This window comes from Festucalex cinctus, chromosome 15 (genome assembly GCF_051991245.1).
Source record: "Festucalex cinctus isolate MCC-2025b chromosome 15, RoL_Fcin_1.0, whole genome shotgun sequence".
Lineage (NCBI taxonomy): Eukaryota > Metazoa > Chordata > Actinopteri > Syngnathiformes > Syngnathidae > Festucalex > Festucalex cinctus.
The window spans coordinates 16,914,608-16,939,950 of NC_135425.1; the positions used below are offsets into that span (position 1 = coordinate 16,914,608).

Here is a 25,343-nt window from a genome sequence, read left to right on the forward strand (position 1 = left end):
ACTTTGTTGACTTTGTCCCTGTATAGCTTTATTATGTTGTTGTGGCGTAACTAGCTCGTTATTGTGCTGACGGCCTGTATTAGCGAAGGACAGCAAAGCCTTTGGGACAGTTTCATTACCGCATGCCCTTGGTACATTGTGGAGGCTCAGTATGATGCCAGCAAAACACACACCAACCTGATACACAATCATATATTCTCACATATACTTGGCATACAGCACCCATAGTCATTTTATTTATTTATTTTATTTTTTTATGATGTTCCCTTTCAGATAAATGAATGTCAAGTAGCCAAGGCTGTTAATTAACATTTATGGTTTTAGATGACCATTGAATCACTAGATTGTCTCTCATTTACGTCTTTACGTCAAGAATCCAGGGAATAAAAATCCAATCTATGTCCGCACACTCACGACCAAATTAATGAAGGTGGATTATGGTGGTGATTGCTTTTATATTATAAATGTACAGTACTCGTACATGCAAAATTGTATTCAGTGCGGGCGGATGTTTCTAAACACGATCCTACTACCCTGTTTAGCCTCTCAGTAGATCCTTCCCAACTAACCTCTTGCAACCTCTACTGACAGCAAATTGGCTCTGGTCTGACTTGACTGCAGCTTCAAATGATCCGGTGCAGGATACCTCTTATGCCTCTTTTCTCACCATCATGACCTGATCCTCTAGTAAGACCACCTCTGCAGTGGGCTTCACAAAGCATTAATCCTGCAGGTCAAGCATTGTCAGAGCCCAGTCACTATATTTACGGTAGCTTTAGCAGCCATTTACCTGGAAGGTTCACTGTCATAAAATGAGAAATAGAATCCTCGTGCATGAAAGCAGTAAAATGATAAAGTTTTACAAACTCTTAGGGCCTAATTATTATGGGGTGCTAAAATAACAAGACAATAACAATTATTTGTGTTATTATTGAGAAAAATGATTCAACCCATTACAGCTGTGAAAAATAGGTTGCTGCAGTGTTAAACACTTGAACAAAACTTTCACCCAGAAATCGGAACATGTCAATGTGTCAACAGTTTTCCTCCACACCGTTGCGATTCGAATGTTTACCTCAAATTAAATTGATCAACCAAACTTTACAGAATCAAACCCATGCCGATCGTTTACCGCCCTTATCACATGCGCCCGATGCAACCAATCCATAAACAGACCACCGAGCACGGAACACATATCTGACTCAGTGGTCCCGAACACCTGTCTGCCAATCTTCTTACCGTGTTCTGTGGCCAAAGGATACCCTGTGTTTACTTCATGTTTATTCATATCTCAGATTGTGTGTTCACAGCATGTGTGTGAACAGTCTGACGGTCACAGATAAGGTGGCGGGTATCTTATCGGGCTGAGCCAACCGATCCCAAGCCCTAACAAGCCTCAGGTGCTTTTGCGCGTTGGCATTTTCCCATAGCATCCCTTCATTTTCACGTCGATTTCATGCCATTTTTTCCAGGTGTCAGTCTCCGCTATCGCCACGAGCGCTCAAACTTCTTCTTCTAAGATGCATTCAAGACACTTTTAGTCAATTTCTCTTTGGCTCAATTCCCATTTTTATGTACATTGAACCTTCTTGATCTTTGCAGATATCGATCCACTTAACCCTGCAATCTGACCCTCCTGTTTTTGTAAAACCTGTTTACCACATTCACAAACTTTTTTTTTTATTCTCTATCCTCTTTTAGCTATTTACAGCTCTTTACCTTTACATCACCACCACAGTGTAAAATTTGCTTGTAATGTAAAATTGTGTATAACAGCAAATTGTATATTCTTGTCTTGAAGCAAAACTAAAATGTTCTTAAAAAATGGTAAGATCTACTGTATTGATTACTCCAAGCGATTAATTTTGCTGTTCAAACATGCTAGCTGTGTCAGTCTTAGGTTAGCTCAGCAATTAGCATGGCCGCTCCGTCTTTCTTCGTTATCCTTTCGTGAGTACCATACTTGTAAAAATGTTATTCACTGCCATGGAGGTGATGATTACTGTCTTTGGAGTTAGTCTGCAACATTTTAGCCACACTAGTAGCCACGAAGCTTGTTGGTAGCTAGCTGGTTGTGCGAGAAGTAGCACCAAGCTTGCCTCGATGGTCGACCGCCTACATCCCATGCGAATGTGCCATAAATGTGTTGTTGCAACCTGTGTCCAGCTCAGTGAAGCTTTTTTTTTGGGAAAAGACTCTGCTGTTAGAACAATTTCAAAGTCTGTGATTCTCAGTTTTGCTATTCAGTGTATTTAAATGAGGCGCAAAATCAAAATTTTGAACCACAAAATGTGACGTGAAATCGCATATTTTGGGCCCATGGGCTGCTACAACTATGTAAATTAGTTGTGTATATGTTTTTCATTGTATGGTTTTCTTCTACTTAACTGAATCCTCTTGTTACTAATAGGAAAACTGAAAACAGAAGAGAAGAATTGGTGGACTTTTGGCTAGATTCAAATTGCCGTTCATGCAGTGTACTGTACTTGAGTGGCTCCTATGGTTTATGCTTATTGAAGCATCACTTTGTTTATTCCTTCAAATGCCTTCCTGATTAACTTTAACCCGTATTCGGAAAGTAAACTGTATTTGTTCATAAAAACAATTATTTTCCTCGGATTTGTTGCTGCGTGACATCTATTTGAGTTGAAGCATGCTGACAAAACACCTGGATTAATTTTGTTTTAAAATATTTAATTAGAGCTCATTTTTAGTAGTGCATCCATGTAAACATTGATACTAGTGAAGGAACAGACTCTCATTTGAATTTCATTTGAATTAGCACCCCTCCAAGTTGTCTGATGTCGCATTAGTGGATCCCTGATCAAAAGATGTGGATTGCTGGCTTTGTGCCAACAATGGCCTATTTCCAATTTTGCCACTACATATTGAACAATGCTTTCTAATTCTGGTTTCTAAGCAAAGTGTGGCTCAAATTCTTACTCTTAATGCCACGTTTTATTAATGGTGGGAATCAAGCGCACATGAGAACATTATCATTATTTATTACAAAACTCCATTTTGGACGCCAGAGCACAAAGGATAATGATTTGTTTTGTACCATGCCTACATTTCAACCCTTAGTTCACCTGTGTAGGACTTTCTGTATGTCAGTTAAATTAATTAAGAATTCAATGCTTGATCCCAAAATAATTCTGCAATGTTATGAGTATTACGAAAATAAAGATTAGTGCGGATTTTGGCATGTTGCTGAGAGTAATTTGATTTAGTTTCATCTTGAAATCTTTTATATATTTAGATTTGTGTCTTATTATTTTTTGGCTTGCATTTTTTTTTTTTTTAGAACACATTCTTAAATTTTAAGACAGCCAACTAATGCGGTCAACCTCAATACAAAGCATGAGGGATTTGCTTTTGCTGATGTGCTTGTTTGTTTACTTTTGGCACATTATTTTTGTGCTCTTTGCTTGTGTGACCTCTTTATGTTGTGTCATTGGAGGACTGAAGAAGTGCTGAGCTGTAAAAATTAAGAGTCTGAAGGAAGTAAACAAGCTGAATATGAATATGAATGTTCATGGAAATGCATCCAGGTTGAGAAGAAATGTAGATTGAAAGTCTGTGCTCGTAAATGGCGACGTTCGAAAGCCCCATGGTGCTGCTTCACCAGAGCGTCTGCATGCCACCTGCAGCTCTTTTTTTTTGTCCTTCCTGCCATGCTGGCAGGCAGACATGGAGGTTTTTGAAAGCAAACAAAAGCAGTCACATAATATAGACGTTCAAGGCTTACAGTATCGTGTTGAAAAATGATGCAGGCACATTACATTTCAACTGTCTTTAATCAAGGTTTAAAAAGTATGGAGTTTTACCTCTTTATATGATAGTTAGATATATCAGATCTGGATGAAAAGACGTGACATTATTTTTTGTGAACCGGACTAGAAGTATTGTGTTAAAATAATATTATTGCATTCACAAAAAATATAGTTAAAAATGTTTCTTTATTCGTCAATGGGTGAATTTTCAAGTATTTATTGTACCATTATCATATAATTAATTGTGAAAACTATTCAACAGATAGAAAGTATTTGCTCAATGTGCTTCACACAAGGAAATACAACATCTAAAGAAATCCAAAGAAGTAAAATAAATTAAAGACATAAAAGTATGTTTATAAAAATACAGTACTGCAAAATTGATTAAAAATAGATAAAAAAAAATGCCTATGGGGGAAAAAAAAAGTTTTTAACCTGCATTTACACTCGAGGCTGACTTCACTTCTGTTAGTAGCTTGCAGCATAACAGCTAAATGCTTCTTCACCATGTTTGCTTCAGCTCAATTTAGCTGTATGAAAAAAGTGTAGTCCAGAGTGGAAATCTCAGCAAGCTCAGAGAAAACATGCACATTTTACACAGAAAGGTGCATGTTCAAATTTGAAAACAGAACCTCAAATTGCGAGGCAGGCACGCTAACCACACTCCGAACAAAGCGACACAGAGGAAATCTCCTCGTCGACATGGTAGGAACTTTTCAACAGACTGACAGCATTTGGAGTTTCATTCAATTGGATTTTTTTCCCCCCCTCTTAAATCTCAAATGCCCAATTTCAGGGCTCAGCCCATCTTATCCTCTTGTAGCTCTTCTAGTTAAACCTCGGCTATTCTGCTGTAATGGAGTTATTTCCGATTTTATATTTGGCACCAGACTGCTTCATCAAAGTTTGTAACGTGGGCCGCAGCAACAGCCGTTTTACAACGCAGATGATTTGGCGGGATGCATGTTGCATGCTAAGTTACCATGAAGTGAGGCTAGTGCACACGTGCGTGTCCGTGTGCGAGTGTGTGTGGGTATGCGCGTGTGGCGGCAGACAGTGTGAAAAGCGTGTAATGGGCTCACCTGTCCCTGGCTGCAGACTGATGGGCAGGTGGGGAGAATGGAAGCCAGATGGAAAGAAAGCAAAAAAAAATAAATGCAGAGAGAAGACCTCACTAAATCTGGGTGCTTGCATTTAGGTTTCAACCTGTCTGCATATGGCTCTTGTTTATACAGGATTCTTAACCTGGATTTGATCGAACCCCAGGGGTTGGGAGAGTCAGTCCGTGGTTCGGTGGAGGTCAAGGGACACACTAAACTTAAATGATTTGTGATGTTACGCCCTGCTTGACCATCATTGGCTGCAGGTGATCACTCTAAATTGCTTGGCTTACCTGTGCTGCAGGGAATTTGGTATGCTCAGTAGTCGACTTGTGGCTGTTGTGATGTTAGTTCGTGATTTATTTTATTATTTTAATCCCTTCATAAAAAAAAAAAAAGTGGTCAGACAAATATGTGCAATATGAATTCACATGTATAAATTAGTGTTGTTCCGATACCGATACTGGTATCGGCAGAGGTGCCGATACTGCATTAAAACAGTGGTATCGGTATCGGTGACTACTCACGAGTAACATGCCGATACCATTAATTCCAACGCTAATATAGGACTTTGGATGCAGCATCTTGTGTCTTGCTCATGCATGACATTCACTGGTATGTGACATGTTCACTGCATGCCGATCTAAGATATCCTATTGGCCCTTGAATGCTCTGAACCAATAGCAGGACAGCTTTTTCATGTTGAGGAAAAAAAAAAACAAAAAAAAAAACGTAAGTATCGGTATAGTATCGGTATCGGCCGATACTGCAAAGCTGGGTATCGGTATCGGGGGCCAAAAAACGGTATCGGAACAACACTAGTATAAATGAATGTATGGTGTTCCACAGGGTTCAATTCTGGGTTCAGGTTAAGAACCACTGATATCGAAACTAGAGATGGGCAAGTACCGATACCAGGCAGATATATTGGGGTGATCCCAATCTTATTAAAAGCTATTGAGTACTTTAGATGGTGGTCGATACCAGTATTGAAAGAAAGAAGCTTTACAACCACATATTATGATTGGGACTTTGTGGCTACTGGATTGCTTCATTGTATGTATGTACAAGTATTTATTTAAATTCATTTTTGTGTGTGTTTGATTCAAAATGGAAATGGAAAGAAGGTGAAAAAAAAAGATTTATTTCATGCAAATTTAGGGTAAATGCTGTACTGGGATATAGAGGCCTTTCTTTAATATCTGTCATAATATCTGAACTTAGCCCCCAAATCTTTTTTTTTTCCCCAAGTAAAATGTATTTATTTTTTTATGACCGCTTGAGGCGTTTTATGGCTTTTCTGTCAAAATTCTAAATGATGCCAGCTCTGGTGTATCTCAAAATGATTTATTTAATAGTAGGAGATGAAGGCTTGTTGCGGGAAATGGAAAATATCAATGATGTTAGTAGCGTGAGAACTTAGCAAGGCTAAATCTCCATTTTTATGATATTGAAATCCTTTTGACAAAGTTGTCATAACTGCCTGTGTTTTCTATTCAACAGGGTGAAGAAGAGGATTGTGCTGAAGATTCTTCTTCTCCAAGGTAATTTTTTTGTGAATATGCGCAAAAATATGGTGGTGCTTTCATAGCTAAATCTGCATAATTCTACAGATCCAAGTGATAAAAAGCTATAGATATGTTTTGCACTAATTAAAACACCATGAATGATAAAAACAGAACATGAATTCACATGTTGCATAGTGATGCAATTATGAACAGATTCAAGCGAGATGTGAAAGAAAGACGGTTATAGCTGTAAAATAAATACAGATTAATTTAATTGCATTTTTGATTATTATGGACATTATTGCTGTAACTCATGCTGAACAGGCGTCTTATCTGGATCAGATTGGAAACAGTCAGTGTGATGAAAATATTGCAAAATACTGATGTACATGAGGAGAGAGATCCTCACGTGGTGACGACAGTTCAGTTCGGTGTTCACTTCAAGCAGAGTTGGTCGTAACCTCCACTGGGTTGCCAGTGTGGTGGTCTCGTCCTCCATGTCGGTCGGCTGTCTGTCGCCGTATTTTGTGGCCGTGGTGACACGTGTGTCAGCGGTAGGAGGCTTGATGTGCATGCGTGTGTGCGTACGTGAGGTGGCGGGTGTTGAAAAGGATTCAGTGAAGGCGGCTAGAGTTCCTCTGTCCTGAAAACATGCACATACACACACACACACCTGTCCACTAAATACCCCGACAGAGTGGATGCACATGTAGCAATATATCCAGATTCCATAGAGGCCAATGCCATGCCTTCGTAATGACAGCTCAAGACTATAAGGTTACATACAGGGAAGTCTGGGACCGCCGCAATGCTTTGAACATGAACGCGCTGTGTTTATTCACTTACAGGATAGCTTTCACAGATGTCGCTTATTAAGTTTTACAAGAATGACAGTTTTTATTCATATTTTGTGTGAACATTATTGTGCATAATGAATCAGAGTATCACGTTGTTGCTTATGCAGCTACTGCAGAAGACAAATGGAAAGTTTGAAGGCCTTGTTGAAATAGGTTGACATTCAGGTAAAAAAAAAAAAAAAGTACCCTATTTTCCGCACTATAAGGCGCACCTCATTATAAGGCGCACCTTCACTGTATGGCATATGTTCAAACCTTTTCCATATATAAGGCGCACCGTATTATAAGGCGCACCTTCAATGAATGACATATTTTACAAATTTTTCCATATATAAGCCGCTACAGTAGAGGCTGGGGTTACGTTATGCATCCATTAGATGGTGCTGTGCTAAAGGGAATGTCAACAAAACAGTCAGACAGGTCAGTCAAACTTTATTAATAGATTACAAACCAGCTTTCTGACAACTCCATTCACTCCCAAAATGAATAAACAGATGTTTTATTATTTTCTCTGAGGTAAAGTATTAGTATTAGAAAGCGATCCAAGATGGCGGGATCTTCTGCGCATGCGCGTCACCGATCGTGCAGGGTCACCGATAGTGTCTTGACAGCGAGACCTGTTGCGGCTCAATATTGATCCATATATAAGGCGCACTGGATTATAAGGCACATGGTCAGCTTTTGAAAAAATTGAAGGCTTTTAGGTGCGCCTTATAGTGCGGAAAATACGGTAATTAAAACATGGTACTTTCAGTCCTCTAATTTGTTTTGATAATGTGTTCCAAAGATAACTTTCGACCTTTACAAAAATGACATTTACCTTTACCATATACAGAACTGAAATAATACATCTTTTTAAGTCCCAAAAAGAAAACCTGTTCCCAGTAAATATATTTTCTGGACCACCTAGTTTAAGGTCTGTAGGGTCTAATCTGGGGTCTCATTTTTTGCTAGAAAAAATCAGATGTCATATTTTGGCTACTACTTGCACTATATATTATATAATTAGAAAATGTTTTTTTTTTCCCCTGATACATAATTGACCTAAGTTAATAAAATAAAATAAAATAAAATAAAATAAAATAAAATAAAATAAGAACAAATTCTAAATTGTCTTTAACAAGATGTACTATAGGCACCAGCTACACAAAATGAAAAACTGCTCAAACTGAGCAAGGGTCTTAAAATGTGTCACGTGACATTGTAGACGAATACTGAAGTTCATCCACCTTAAGATTGGTTAAAAAATAAATATGTATCCATTCATTACAAAATAGTTGTCTTCTTGGTTAGTCTTTGTCATCTTTAAAGTTTTTGTCTTGAAAGTTTTGGGCACTGCTGTAGCTTTGGTTTATGGTCAGTGGTGAAATGTAAGTGAGCAATAAATATAGCACAGCTGCACAGTCAAACAGAAACACATTTTGTGTTGCTTTTTTTACACATTTTATTGGTCATTTATTTTATATACACTTTTTTTTTTTTTTGCTGGCGCGCAGTCTATTTTTAAAGGTCACAGTTGGAAATTCACAGATCTAAACTTATTACCTGTAGTGATATGACGTTTCAAAGAGTATTGAATATTTTTATGAATAGCAATAAAACCACACATATAGTGAGTGAAGCATAACCTCGAACCTTGAATATTTTTCTTTACTTGTGATGATGAACTTAATGCCCAAGAAGCGAAATCCTGACATTTAATGTGAGGATGTTCCACTTGTTGGGTGGTAAGAGTATAATCTGACGAACTCAAAGGGCATTTTCACTATTCCTCATTTTGCCTGATCTGATGATACATGGGGAAAATGAGAAGCTTCTATTCTTTTTCTCTTTCTGTGTGCCATTGCAGCTCTCTATTTGGCATTCAGGTCAGCAAAGTTCTTTGTAGATGACTCAACATGTCAACTTTAAAAGTGTTTACATCTCTTGTGTATAAGGTCGCTAGTAATGCGAGCGTGTGCTTTGATTCCCCAAAGTGTCGCCCTGTCACCCTAATCGTCATTACACAGTCTGTCTAGTTGTCAGTATGCAAGCACACAATGTGTGATTATTTTGGACAGGGATTTGTGCGGCTCATAAAAAAATAAAATGAAATAACAACAAATATTGACTTATTTTTTTTAGTTAAAATCACATTTTTTGACACTGTAGTTGCAGTATTGTTGCTGAAGTATTAGAACTTTCTTTTCCTTAAGACGACCTATATAATTATGCCACAGCTACTCTTTTTACAAGTAGGGGCTTGCAATGTCCCAGAGTCAGTATTAGTATCACTGACGGCAACCTCTGACCTGAGCGCTGTTGACATGGCGTGATAAGACGAGGCATATCATTCCCGATGAGCGAAGTCCCGAGGATGCATACAGGCATGAGCTCGCGCTCTCGCTTTCAGCTGGACCTCAAGCTGTGTTGACAGTGCGCATGTAGCCTTTGCACACTGACAAGGCCAAATTAAGATCCACAGCAGTCGCCATCGCCCCATCCGAGAATTGCTGACAAGGGAGTCATAAACTAAAGAATTATATTAACCCGAGCTGTACCCTCACTTTGATGACATAGCACGACAGTGGGACCTCGAAACGCCTGGGAGGTTGATTCAGAATTCAACCACAATTTGGGCTTTGGGGGAAGTTTTACCTATAAAATCTTGGGTCTAAAGGTGTTATTTTTACATTATACAGTACAGGCTAAAAGTTTAGACACACCTTCTCATGCAATGTGTTTTCGTTATTTTCATGACTATTTACATTGTAGATTCTCACTGAAGGCATCAAAACTATGAATGAACACATGTTGAGGTATGTACTTAAAAAACTGTGAAATAATTGAAAATGTGTTTTATATTCTAGTTTCTTCAAAATAGTCACTCTTTTCTCTGCTGATTTTTTTTTTTCACACTCTTGCATTCCCTTGATGAGCTTCAAGAGTAGTCACCTGAAATGGTTTTCCAACAGTATTGAAGGATTTCCCAGAGGTGAGAATGCCAAGATGGTGCAAAGCAGTAGTCGGAGCAAAAGGCGGCTATTTTGAAGAAACTAAAATCTAAAACATGGTTTCAGTTATTTTACCTTTTTTTTTTTTTTTTTTTTTTTTTTTTTTTTTTTTTTTAACTCTACATGTGTTCATTCTTAGTTTTGATGTCTTCAGTGAGAATCTACAATGTAAAGAGTAATGAGAATAAAGCAATTTAAACTGATTGAGGTGTGTCTAATCTTTTCGCCTGTACTGTACCGTATTTTTCGGATTATAAGTCACAGTTTTTTTCATAGTTTGGTTGGGGGTGCGACTTATACTCTGGTGCGACTTATGTGTGAAGTTATTAACACATTATCGTATCATTTCACATGTAATTTTCACACTAAACTGCAAGAGGGCGCTCTAGGCCTGTGTTGATAATTGGCGGTAGAAGAGGAAGCGGCACATCGTCTACCTCACGAGTTGGGGGAGTTGTTTAAAAGTAACACCGAGGATGAAGATTTCATTGGATTTAGTGATTTGGAGTGAAACTGATAGTTTGGTAAACTTGTTAGCATGTTCTTTATGCTAGAGTTATATGAATAACTTGTAATTATGGGAACATAATTCACTCACAGAACGTTGGGACGAAGGGAGAGTTCCGGTTGGGAAGGTTTTGTTATGTGGAAAAGGGGCGTTGGCCTGTTAGCTTCTAGCTGAGTGGGGAGTTGCTGTTAAGATCTCAGAAACTGATGTCAATAAAACGCCAGCCTTTGGCTCCGTGCTTCAACACTCCGCCTCCGACTTCCGTCACTGCTCGCTACAAACTCTTAATATGTTACGTCGTTAGGCATGTCAGTCATGTAACGTTATTATACCGTGCGCTTATTCAGCCTGTTGTTCTCCATTTTATTTTTATTTTAAATTGCCTTTCAAGATGACGTGTGTTTTTGGTGTTGGATTTTATCAAATAAATTATCCCCAAAAATGCGACTTATACGCCAGTGCGACTTATATGTTTTTTCCTTCTTAATGATGCATTTTTTGGCTGGTGCGATTTATAATCCGGAGCGACGTATAATCCGAAAAATACGGTACATAATATACAACAAAGAAGAAAATTACATATATGGGTTTGTCTTGCTTAGGGAATTTTATTTACAACTGCTGATTTTTTGCTTTGTTTTACACATACCGTCGCTGCTATGTGAACCTGTTGTTAAATCTGAAAGAAAACATTTATTTTGTACCCAAATTTGAGCTGGCTTACCAGGCTCCTCTGAGAAGTTGGAAATCAATCAATAATCACATTCAACCAGTAAAACAGTATTTTTCTGTTCAAGAATGCAAATAAATGACAACGGTGGTTAAGTACTCTAAATATGCTGCTGACACTTTAACCATGGAATGTGTTTCCCTGTTTTACATGGGAGACAATGTAGAACACATCTGAACAAATAGGATGTCAACCATGGTCCACTTGCGTGTTTCCATTTGATTTTTTTTTTTACGCCTCTTGCTCATGCTCATGCTAGAAAGTCCTGAAAAACATGAGGGCTGGAAGCCCCTGAATTCATACACTGTTGGCTGACAAGGCGAGGGCTAGAATTAAAGGTAACAATATTGACTTGCCATGTTGACAAGGGAGGACTGTGCACCGTGCTAGCATGCCAGGCTGTGTTGCTGACAAGACACTGGATGCTGTGACAAGCTGTTTGCTATTCCACACCCACGGCAGCTTGGCTGGGGTCACATTGACAAATCCAGTCTGGGGAAACCTGAGGATATCTTTCCAACAAACACCGGTAGTGCTTGAATGTGTTTATCCATTGATGGGGATTAGCAGAGTTGTGTGAGGTTGCCTCACTGGGCTGGCCCAGGTTGCTGTTGGAGGTCAATATGTGTGCGTTTTAATGTCAGTGATTGTGCGTGCGCGCGTTTGCAAGGCTGGCAGGGGTAAAGCCGAGATTGCAATGACAAAGGAGAGGAATTTAAATGAGAGAAAAAAAAGAGGATCGGGGTACGTTTGCTTGGAGGATGGAAGAAGCCTTGGAACCATTGTTATTCTTCTTCTTTGTCATTCTGCCTACCCTTATCTCTCTATTACAAATCTAGTGGTTACTCTTGGCTCCAACTTTACTCACCAAATGTCACTTTCCCTTGAATTTATCTCATTAATCTCATCATTTCTATTGTGTTGATGTTTGAAAAGAAAATCACAATTCCTGCTTGTTCTTATCTCGAGCCGAATGCGCATGTGCATGTACCTTAATATTGTAAAGCTGAACCTTACCTGTATATACATAATGCATTTTGTGCAATGCTAATATGTAGATAACGTTAAATTAATGTTTTACAGTTTGGATATACTAGGCTCTATTTTTGTGTACAGCGTAAACCTTGCACAGGATGTGGCATAACTGCACAGAGGTGGGTTCGACCCAGTGTTGGTAATTTCATAATATTCATTTGATGTGAATAGAAGACAGTCTTACAATAATCACAGTTAATTAGGGCAGATCTCAGCCACCCCTTGAGGAGCCCTCAATGACCTGAACCCCAGATTTAGAAGAACCCACCTAAGAGTCCCCAGAATCTTCTTCCTCATTGAAAAGAATGTCGGTGGATGAGAAGGTTTTCTCCCCACTACTGCCCACAATTGAGTTTTTCCCTCAACATTTATCAAAACTGCATCCCGCTTGGCCTGCAGGGAACTTGTAGGTCCCACACGCCATAATGTTCTGATGACCTTCTGGAACTTGAATGCATCCCTCACCATGGATGCAAGCATTCCCATCGTGACTGACTACTACGGTTTACCATCTCAGCAATGAATGCACAAAAGATGGCCGTGAGGTGGGAGCTGAAACACTTTCTGACAGCAAACTCTGCCAAACGTTCCAAGCAAACACTCACAGTACATTTGGGACTGCCAAGCGGTGTGACGAAGTGAGCTTGACAATATGTAGCTGGAACCTCTGGACCTCACCACACCAGCTGAGGCTTTTCCCCTACCAGCGGGACCACACAAACCCCTCCGCTAAAGTAAGGCTCAAGGTGGGCGTGTGTTTGTGTGTATTCATGTTAATCAATTCATTCGGAGTGTTGTCTTAAAGTGTGTTTGTTTGTTTCTTTTCCCACTGTCTCTCTCTCTGACCACACCCCCACCAGCACCATATTTGCCTATCCGTCTATGGTGGTCTACACGCCAGTCTGTAGTTGGACTCATTCATTTCAATCTCTCTCTCTCTCTCTCTCTCTCTCTCTCTCTCTCTAATAAACACACACATGCACACGCACACACGCATACTCTGTCAGAATTTCTGCCCCCACCCTTGCTTAGTAACGGCTCTAATTGCAATCAATTAGGAAACTTCAGAAGGCTGAAATAGGAGCTGTGACAAGGGGCATCCGCTGAGCTGGCAGAGGGAGGGAGATAAAGAGAGAGGGAGAGAGGGATCCGTGTTGGTGTGGAGGGATGAGCTAATGGTAATAATGTGATTGATGTGGCCACAGCATCTGAAAGTCACATCATTTTTCACACCAAGTATCGATCGGTGACAACCTCCTTCTTTTAGCTCCAAAGCTCAGTGGATAGGGAATGGTACTCATGGTGCCACATTTAGGGGCTTGGAGTACAACCAACGGAAATGTATTCAGTCATTCTCCTGAAGGATTTGCGTAATTATGTAAAAATAAATAAATAATGTGTTGAGCATGCGAGTTTGAACAAGGGGCATGTGCGGATGGGAGGCAATCTTTTTGTTGAACGAGGACGTAACTAGCTTGTTGCATGAATTGAAGTGGTAGTTGCAATCCATTCAAGGCCCTGAGAATGAAATGACCTGAATGAATGAGAATATTCACAGGAAAACAAATTTATTATACATGCAGTTGCACTGTCGACTGTGATTAAACATAGCACCGTCTGTCCAGGAAGTAGCTAAATAACCAGCAGATGGAAAACCGGGGATTACAGTCCAGAACCTCTTGTGGTGTGATTATACATTGACAAACATAAATATGGAAGATTTTCAAACAGATCAATATGCACCATAATAAGTTAATATAAAAAAGAACAACAACTAAAGTGTGAATGTTAATGTTAATGATTAACTCATTCACTCCCAGCCATTTTCACAGAAGCAGTCCCGTTCACTCCCGGCTGTTTTACTGGATTTTGACTGATTTTGCAAGGCCCACAGAATATTGTGTTTTTTGGCTATAAAAGCATGGAACCTATCAAAAGAAAGATTAAAGTCTCTTCTTTCATCAAGAAAAAAAAAAGTATGTTTCTATCTGTTTCCGTTTTGCAGCAATTAGCATTAGAAGAGAGCTAAGTTTCATCAGTTTTCACAAATCTATTTAAAATTGTAAGTAATTGAGCTTTTTTTCTACATGGCCCTGGTTGATCTCCTTTGCTCTGCTGCCACCTGCTGGCCGTTTGTGTAATAACTACCATTTCTGCAACCGTTCTTTGTAGTTGAGAGGCTGAATCAAAGCCTTCTGTATGCTCTAGCATAAAAAAAAAAACATATAAATACGTCTTTGGGACACTTAGAACATTAAAAAAACATATTTATACGTTATTGGGAATAAATGAGTTAATTTGAGGCGCCAATGATGCACTTTGTTTTTTAACATTGAAACACTCAACCATACACGGGGTTTCCCCCAGAAAAAATTGCTGAGACTGGTGGTGGAAATGCCCACGAAGAAAAGGCGGCCCGTCGGGCCTATGAAGCACTGGAGGAAACCCTGCATACATTTTTCTTATCAAGTGACGATACGTACGGTGACAGTGGAGTTTCACTCTTCTGAATAACAGTGCACTTGCATGTCATAAATTCCAGCAAATATTCCTTTTATCAGTTCACATTCTTCATCTCATTCCAACCATCGTTGAGGCTGGATCCTTTTAAAATGTGATCGGAAATTCAATCCAACTTTAGAGGTGTTATTTTGCCTGAAAGCACAAGGCCTTTTCAACCAACCTTGACAAACTTTTTGCCAAAACGTTCTTTTTGTTCGACTATCACACTAAAGGACTGACATCCTTTTATATAAATAATGGGCTGTATGAACTTTAATTTACAACCTTTAAAGTCTTTGAAGAAAGGGACATTAACCTGTCAAAAATTACTCATGTAAAAGTATAACAGCTGGTCAGCAAGATTGCAGCCCGACCACTTACCTGTTTAATTCAAATTTAGAATATTAAATACAGTCATGCTTTAGCAATACTTTATTTAACGAGCAGCGCATTTCATTGCTTGTATGAATGCCAAAGTGTCACATCTCTGCAGGAAACCGCACTGTTTTCTCATTGCATGCAGCCATAGCGTCGACTGTAATGGAGTCAAGAGCAGCTGATCAAACATCGCCCTGACCTTCCCTATTTCTTTATTTCAATTTGTTTGCATTATGTTGAAATGATTGGTCCCAAGACGCTATCACAGATACAGCTTTATTGTCGCCTTTTGTAGACATACAAGTAGCTTCTCCCAAGGAGAGTCAAGTTTTTTCCTCCCCCAAGACAAATATTAGCTTGAAATGCTCCTTTGCACAAACCATGCATTTATTTACAGCTTTATGTTCCCAACGTGGAGTTTCTATTTTGACGCAAAGCTTCTAAATTAATCAAATGCTCATTTTTTTTTTTATCTGTAGCCAAAGATTTAAGTGTTTTACTGTATAGTCTAGGGTCTCATGTTTAGCTCTCTTTGCCTCAGGGTGGACAAACCCTTTTATCTTGTCACCCTAATGCATGCATGTGGGGGTGTGTGTGCGTGCGTCCACATGTGAGTGTGTGTGTGTGTGACAAAAAGCAAAAGAGTGCCAGAGAGAGAGTGTGAGATAGCAGGATAGGGAGATGGGATGATCAATACGGAGACGTCAGGAGGTCTGCTTCTACCAGAGAGAGAGGGAACAGGACACCCGGCAATGAGTGGAAGAGAAAGCAATCGAGGGGAGACAGTGAGGAAAATAAGTCAGTAGGAGGGAGGTGTGGGGGGGTTGGATGTAACGAATGAGGCTGGGCGGGTCATTTGGGGGCTTGCTTGTGCACAGTGGGAAAGTATCAAGGAAAGATGGAGAAGTAATGAAAAAAGGAAGGATGAAATCTAATGTAATGTAAGAGGAATAATATTGTGATAAGCTGAACATACAGTTGAACCTCTACTTACGATGTTAATTGGTGATAGAAGAAAGTTCTTAAGTAAGAAATTTTGTAAGTAAAGACACATTTTCTATGTAAATGCCCTAATCCGTTCCAAGACTCCCAAAATTCAGACGTAAATACATGTTACAATTAGATTATATGAGAGTTGTGCATAATGTAAAAAACAAAGAATAGCGTAAAAGAATAAAAATGGTCATTTACCTTTTGAACTGCTGTCCTCATCGTTTTTTGCCCTCTTTAGTTCATGTTCTCTCTCAAAAGTGTTTTTTTGCCTGGTGTTTTGGAAAGAACAGATCCAAGGATGTTTGCCTTTTTTTTTTTTTTTTTTTTTTTTTTTTTTTTATAAACAATCTTTCGAAAATGTCCAAGGCAAACATCATCTTAGTGAGCGATCACCCGACTGGTGAACACTTTTTCTGGGTGATTCTTTCCAACAAATTCCGAAACTTGATGGAAACTTCAGGTGCGGCGAGACATCTTTTTCCAAAAAAGGCCAATCTTGATGCAATTAAAAACGTTTATCAATTACCAATTGCATGAATTTTTGCTCAAATGTGTCGGCCGTTAGTGAATACATTTACGTAAAACTATCTGAACACCTCATGCCCCGCCCGAGGGGCGAATAAAAAGGATGCTACATAGATACATCTATGATCTATCTATTTTACAGACATAGATACATGCAGTATGCTAAGTAATAGCCAATGGCAGAGCAACTGTATGTATGTAGCGTTCAGGAAACTCTGGGAGCTGCGAGTAGCAGCCCATACTGTAGTTTTACCTTTCTAATCCTGAAACTTCTTTCGTAACGAGGCAATATTTTCCTGTTGAGGAGTTTCATAACTTGAAAATTTCGTATGAAGAGATGTTTCTAAGTAGAGGTACCACTGTAGTTGTCGGGTCATAGTATGTTTAATTAAACATAAAAAGTTATAAACAACCCGTGTGTTATTTCTTTAGAAGTATATTTTTACTTACTGTACTTATTTTCAACCACAAACAAGTAAAAAAAAAACATATAAAATGTAACTATACAAATTTGAAGGCTGCAACGTTTTAAATACATTTCCATTAATTTGAATGGGAAAAGTTACTTTGATTTACGAACGTTTGGAGTTACAAACAGGGAGAGGCATATGACACCTGCTTGTACGCCATACTATCCCTCCTGTCATGTACACTTTGTAATATGTATGCTTTACATGTATGCACATATGACCCAGCACAATTATGTCATAATCGCACATAATCGTTATGACTTGCAAAAAGGTTCAAACCTTGAGGTCCTAACAACAATAACAGTAAAAACAACGGTAAATGTATTTATAACATTCGTTTTGATGCATAATTCAGGCAACATAAACCTCAAATGGGGAAAGAAGCGCAAACTTTATTCCTGAAGATCTAAAAGCTTCGACTTGACACCCGTAATGAATATTTAAACTTTGATGACCTTACCCTCCATAAGTCAGTAAATGATTCATCATTCTCTTCCCACATCTCTATTTTTATACCTTTTGTCTTCTTTTCATCTTGCAACCTTTTTTCTTTTGACTTTTTTTTTTTTTCTAAATTGCTGCCATCCTAGATTTTTCAAATCTTTAATCAAGACAGAACCAAGCAGAGATGAGACAGTTTGTGGCCGACTGCAAATGTGCCCTAATGTAAATAAATGAACTAGGTTCACATTTTTTTTTTTGTGGTGGAAACCAAAAGTGTAACTTAATGTCAAGACCTGATGATTATGTTTCATCATGGGTGCTATAAATTTAATGGACGACTAAACATATGTTCTTCACATTATCAAAAAAAAAAGCTAGCTTACCTAATAAAATCACATTCTCGAAGGCATTTCAGTATGGAAAACGTATAATAAAACATCCCTGACTCATGAGGCTTAATCTGATTTGTATTATGCAGGAAAAGCAGGATTTGATATCACTTAGCACATTTTCAAAAATTCTAGTTCACAAGCACATTTTCAAAAATTCTAGTTCACAAGAACCTCAAAAAACAAAGAACTATGCACTGTTGTCTTCGGCGTTAAATCTATTTAAATGAGGATAGATAGCATTAACAACACCAAGAAATCACTCCAAGGAAAAATAAAATAAAATATAATTTATGAATCTCTGTACAATTAGGACAATATTTCTTTTTAATACATATATATGGTACAGACGTTAATGAGAAAAATAATTGCACACAAATTTCAGTCTTTAATATGAAAGTCTATTTAGTCAGAAGGATCAGTTTCCGTTTTTATTTTTGGAGACAAGTGATTTGCTTCGGGACCTCGGGCAGACGACTCACAGGTTGGAGGAAAGTGTGTGGGTGTGTGTGTGTGTGCGCGTGTGTGGAAAGACAAAGTGAAAGTCAGATAGGGTGGGACAGTGTGTGACGGGCCATGCACATGTGTGTCCTCCTCCAGCCATAATGCATTAGTGTAAGCCGATCCTTCTTCTCCCGAGTGGGCCCTAACCTTGGGACGGACGGAGATGCAGGTTGCATAAAAATACGACTTTTGGCGGTCAACATAGGATATATCTATTTAGGTGGTACCTTGATTTCTTTGTTTAATTTGTTACGTGACCAAGGGCGTAACTCACAACTATCTCAAATCATGTGTCCCCATTGAAATGAATGGGAATGCCATTAATCCGTTGCTGCACACCAAAATTCACCAACAAAAATGTAACTTTTTTGATTGAAAAAAATAATAATAATATAGCGCTCTACAGTTGGTACAACTTGTGTCCAAATATACTATGTCGAATATTTTATAACTAATGCAACATTCATACTAGTTTCATTAATTTGTGTTAAAACTGAATGTGAAACAATTAGATGTACATCCATATTCAGATTTTTGGCAGAGTTATGTCCTTTACATAACACCATTCTAGTCACAACTGGAATTAGGGCTGGATTTTTTTTAGGTTGTTGCTGATACTGATTTTTGACAAACAAGTAAAATAAAATGTGATTACTGATTAATTGACTGATTAATAAAAAAAATAAATACATAATGCATAAGGCGTAACACATTTAATTATTGAAGTTATAAGGACATTGATTCTTGTTATATTTATTTTGCACTATATTCTTCTTCTTCTTCTTCTTCTTCTTCTTCTTCTTCTTTTTATTATTATTATTATTATTATTATTATTATTATTATTATTATTATTATTATTATTATTATTATTATTTATTTATTTATTTATTTTAACAAACGCTGATTTCAGGTTGTGTCTAAAATAGTGACATTCAGGTCCAATCCTTGCATTGCTCATCTAAACATTCCTTGTAAAAATTAAGATTTGCTTCGTTTGGAATGACCTTATCAACAAATTGTGTTACATATATTTACCAATGCAAGGTTATTGTATGGATTTATGTGTAATAAATAATGAAATGGTTGTAACTTGTGTACAACTGCTGTAAATGGTTATAGTACATAAAGATAACCAAAAAAAAAAAAAAAAAATCAGCAAACATCGGCCATTTGTCCATTCATTTTGGCTGATGTTTGATGGGCCATAATCGGCCAGCCGATTAATCGTTTGTTCCTGAGCTGGAATAGCGCCCACACACCCACATTGAGACATATTTTATATTTAATACACACGTGTTGCAATACAGCCTCCCTTAACATATTTTTCTGTAATAATGCTACCATCCAAATTCCCTGCCAGCTATACTCCCTATGCGACTTGCAAAATAATCTATTTTTACTCGGCTAAATGCAGTCCCACAGGTTTTGAGACGAAAACCAAGCTAAGCAGCATATTTAAATCAAAGAATATGTTTGTCGAATCATGAAAGTTACTTCATTTGCACAAGTGCTGTGCTGTCCCAAAATCTTCTGTAGTAAAAATAAATAATAATAATATGAAATGCAAAGTAAAGGAACATATTCTACTAATATTGTGGATGAGTAACACGAGGAATGCTGTGCCATGCAACATTACACATTATTTACTGGCCTTATGGTGTATTCAAAATGTAATTTGCACCTCTCCCCTGCCTCTGGTTGCTCTGAATGATCAAAATAATCTCCACAATGAGAATAAATACTTGTACAATGTGAAATTGATTATTGAATTAAAATGAATTAAATGCGTCGACAGCAATACAATATCCCTTCCAATGCAATTACTTGTAAACCTCATTCTTGACTAATCTCACGTTTTCAGAATTAGGCGATTGACACGAATACTTTTATCATTATCACACTCAGATTTGATTAATGGAACTCATGAAGATAAGCTTCACTTTGATGGGTCAGGTAAAAACATCCCCACTTGAAGATTACCCCTTGACCTCTAATATTAAGAAAATACCTGAGTGCAAAGGGGTCGTTTACTTACTCTCCGACGGACATTCCCCCTCCTGCGCACCAACACGCACACGCATGCACGCCTTGGGACTGAGAAGGCCTTATTATGTGAGCCAGAGGAAATGCAGACACAGCAGAGGACAGGCCACCCATTGATCCGAGTATAGACTCCTGGACTTCCCTGGCTCGGCTCTCCTTTCTCTCCCACACTGTCTCTGTCCTTTTTAACCCATTACTTTCTGTTGCCGTGTTGTCTGCACACCTTCTTACCCACATTCTGTTTGTCTGTGTTCTGCCACCTACTCACTCTCGTTATTATCGGCCTTCTTGAGTGTACTCTCGAGACACTATTTCTGATACTGTTTTTTTTAGTGTTACAATCTGACCAAGGATGAATCCCGACGTTCCTGTGTACGTGCAACCTCTCTCACCTGAGCCATCTCCCCTTGTCTCAAGAGGGCTTTTCTCTTCACTTGCAGTCTCTTCGGGACCCAGAGGGAAAATGTTGCCCAGTAATCAAAGTGTCCTTGAGCAAGACAAAGAGCCCAAGTTGGTCCCGAAGGGCCTTGCCAGCTTCACCGTTATTGGTGTTTCTGTATTCTGAGAGAGAGACAAGTGCTCTAAGTACTTTTAACTCATTCACTGCCAATGACGACTATAGACGTCAAATATAAAATTAAATAAAATTAAATAAAAATTTTAATTAAAAAAAAAGAAATTTCAATTTAGTTTTAGTTGTAGTCTTCTGACTAAATATAATTAAAACCTTAGTCATAACTTAGTCACCTGATTGTATTTGAGTTTTAAAACCAACTTTAGTCGAAAAAAATAAAGAGCAATTTCAGTCGACTAAATTGACTTCTGGAGGTCGAGACCCAGTTTGTGGTCTCAGTAAGACCAAGACCAATCACTATGCACGATGGTAGCACTTAGTAATGAAATTGTTGTCATTGTTGTTATTAATAACAATTGGGATTAATAATGAAAACAATGTAAAACTAAAACTAAATTCAAATTTCTTGTCAAAATTTGCACTGGCTGTTTGCTTGGATTTTTGACGTCTATAGTCGTCATTGGCAGTGAATGAGTTAAGTGATTGCAGCCTTTTTTGTCTACCATCCTTGGAACTGTTGGTAGAAATACGGAAAGTCTAGAAAAATAAAAAATAAATCAGACAAACCCCCAAAAAATAATATTTTATGGATAGCCTAAGACCTATAGGTAGATTTATGCAAGATTCATTTCCCATTGGACTGCTGAGGAGTAAGCAAAGCACATATTTCACTCAGTCAAATATCTCTCACTTGATGCATGGCCATGCCTTCTGATTAGGTTATGGAATTGGAGGGTATGTTTTCCACACTTATTCCTATGAGGGGCTGAAATGTCTGTTGTTATAATTCCATTCATTTGACCGAAGTTTTGTGGAAGCAGTGTCAGAAAAGTTCCACGATGGCTGTCACAAAAACTACGCTTCAAAACTACTACAAAGTAAAAGTTTTCCCTTTTGAAGCTGACACACTTTCCCAGCCAGATGCATCGTGATGGTGAAGTAGGCACAAGTTGTCGCTACAACTTTGGCCTCTTCTCATGAACTGAATGTAGAAAACACTGCAGGACCTTTGGACTTAGTCTGGATTTTGTTGCCCTTGGGGACGTTGTACTCTTTTGCTGAAGGCTTTTGATGATCCATGACTGAATGACTCTGTCTTTCAAGTCGCAGACTCATTGGTCTTACCGTCACTCGCTCTGCTAATTGCTTGACAACCTGACGGACACACGACCTACAGAGGTGAGATTACAGTTATGTACTCTTTGGTTATTAAACTGAAGGTAAAAACTAGTTGTTTGCAGTTTTGGTTAGTGGTTATTTGTTCTCAATCAGTCCAAAGTCTGAAGAGAAAAGAGAACTTGCATGAATACAAAAAGCACCGTTTGTATTTTAGTTTTTCACTCATGGATTCAACACTCCATCAACAAGCCAATGAATTACACTTTTTGTACGCAGGTCCATTCATGTGACACGTGGTGGACACCCCTCAAAGTACGTACCTGCTGGCCCCATGCTGACAATTTAGACAGGAATTTGAGTATATGCAGGTTAATTGAAGCTAACGCTGACAACGCTGTTAGCTAATGCTAACCTTTGCTAACACTACAGCGTCTCTTACCTTTTAACTTTTACATGATAGTACTTCCATGTAGTCTGGCGGCCTGACTGAGGGCATCCCTTGAAAATGGAAGACCCACTTAAGCTGCCAATTCAAGTGCAGAGAAACTGCCAGCGACGGCGTTTTGTAAATTAGCCACAGTGCTAACTGTGGCTAATTTAATGTAATGTGTGACTAAGTGCTGCAGGAAAAGGTAAATTTTACATGAGTTGGAGTTGATTTGAGTAATATCACCCCTTTAAATAAACCAATTACCCACAAACTACAATGTTTTGGATTGAGTAAATCATGTTTTGCAAACTGCATTTCAAAGTATGACTTCTTATTGACAGAAAATTTTAAACATTAAAAGATGTCTCTAACTATGTGTTCATGGGCAAGAGTTTAAATTAGTTGAGAGAGGATAAAGAATAGCCTTTCTCTCAATAAAGGTAGCGGGGGAGTTAAAAGTTGATAAGAGGGGCAAAACAATTAAAGCAGAGACTATTGACTGTGGAGAGTTAAGTAGAAGAGAAGTAAGAGGATGACTTGTGCATCATTATCAGCCGCTAAGACCTCTGGGACCTGGGATGAAAACAAAGGTGTCTTCTGTGATGGACAAAGCAACACTCAAGTGGCAGGTGATCCTTGAAATCCTCCATCCATCCCTCGACTCCTGCACTAATTTTCTTGCTCAGTCTTTTTAGTCCCTCTCCACCAGGCTCCTTCAGCTTGTCTCCAACACTCTCCACCCACTTCCCTCTCGCTCTCTTTTCTGCAGCGCCTTCCTTCCTTTCCACGAACAGGCTTTTATATATGAACCATGTGGACCTCCCTAGTGACACGCAGACGTGAATATATATGTGTGCACTAAAGGTGCTGACACATCTGTGTGTTTGTGTCTGTCTCCAAATGTGTTTGTGTGTGTGATGGAGGTGCTGACACTTCTGATCTGAGCTTGGTTCTTCAGCTGACGTCGTCGCGACATTCTTGTCCCTTTTTTAAAACGGAAGGCAAGATGAAGGAGCAAAAGAGAAACACCGAGTTACACAGAATAAGAGGAAAAAAATACCTGTCTAATCCAAAAGAAAATAAAAATGTAACTGATGACAATCGAGTGGCCAGCACTTATAAGCGAGAAAGTGAGAAGGGCCTTTTTTTTTTTCCCCACAGTGAAATGAAAGTTTGTGAGAGTTTCAAAGGACGCTTCTTAGAGCTTTAAGTGGTTCCTAAGGACTCTTGTCGACTAAAAAGGATCAATCATCTGGCCATAAGCGAAGCTGCCTCTCCGAAGTGACATTGACAGGATTTCTCAGTTGCTCTCCCTTTTGTAGTGTGTTTGAGCTTAGTACTTGAGGTCAGTTTTAAAGCTACATACAGAGTGACAATCTGCCACCTCCTGACATGGACTTTAGTCAACTATTTTTAACTAAAATGGCCACTCAAAGTGGATTTTTTTTTCATGATTGGGTTGTCTTTCCTTTTTAAACACTGAAAAATACACGCATTCATTGCATTTTTGAGTATTCAGTCTGGGCTTATGCAAGTGCCTCACTCCTAGGCTGACCAGACATCGTGGTTGAAGCGGGACAATTCCAAATTAACTCATTTATTCCCAATAACGTATAAATATGTTTTTTTTAATGTTCTAAGTGTCCCAAAGACGTATTTATATGTTTTTTTTTTGTTTTTTTTTTATGCTAGAGCATACTGAAGGCTTTGATGCAGCCTCTCAACTGCAAAGAACGGTTGCAGAAATTCTAGTTATTACACAAACGGCCAGCAGGTGGCAGCAGAGCAAAGGAGATCAACCAGGGCCATCGAGAAAAAACCTCAATTACTTACAATATTAAATAGATTTGTGAAAACTGATGAAACTTAGCTCTCTTCTAATGCTAATTGCTGCAAAACGGAAACAGAAACATACTTTTTTTTCCTGATGAAAGAAGAGACTTTAATCTTTTGTTTGAAAGGTTCCATGCTTTTATAGCAATAGAACACAATATTCTGTGGGCCTTGCAAAATCAGTCAAAATCCAGTAAAACAGCCGGGAGCGAACGGGACTGCTTCTGTGAAAATCGCTGGGAGTGAATGAGTTGACAGTCTCCAATTAACCAGGACAGTCCTGGTTTTCAGCTTAGTGTCCTGAGTCACGGAGGATTTCGCCAGCCTCATTGTTTTGTCGCACTTTTACGAAGGTTCCGTTCTGGCATCCCGTTTTTGTTGTTGGTTTTGTTTTTGTCCAAATCAGCAAGCCAATTGTTTCAGTATACCTACCACACAGTTGTCATAGTGATTTATACGATAAACCAATTTAAAAACGAATGTAACTGTTAATTCCTTTCTATTTACTTTCATATTCACGTACACACTTGCTAACAGGTGTGTTTCAGCATGCTGGAACTACAACTACTTCCTGCTTTCTAAGAATCATGGGAAATGTAGTCCTATTAGCCGAATGGTGCAGTCGCCAGTTAGA

The 25,343-nt window shown here is 38.6% G+C and overlaps 1 protein-coding gene across 1 annotated transcript in view; it reads left to right on the forward strand.

Moving 5' to 3' along the window:
* The window catches only part of cntfr (ciliary neurotrophic factor receptor), a 210,001-nt gene that overhangs the window by 21,438 nt on the left and 163,220 nt on the right, over positions 1 to 25,343 (forward strand). The window contains exon 2 of the mRNA XM_077497254.1: positions 6,377 to 6,417. The gene's annotated coding sequence lies outside the window, so the exon portion shown is untranslated. The remainder of the gene's footprint in view (positions 1 to 6,376; positions 6,418 to 25,343) is intronic.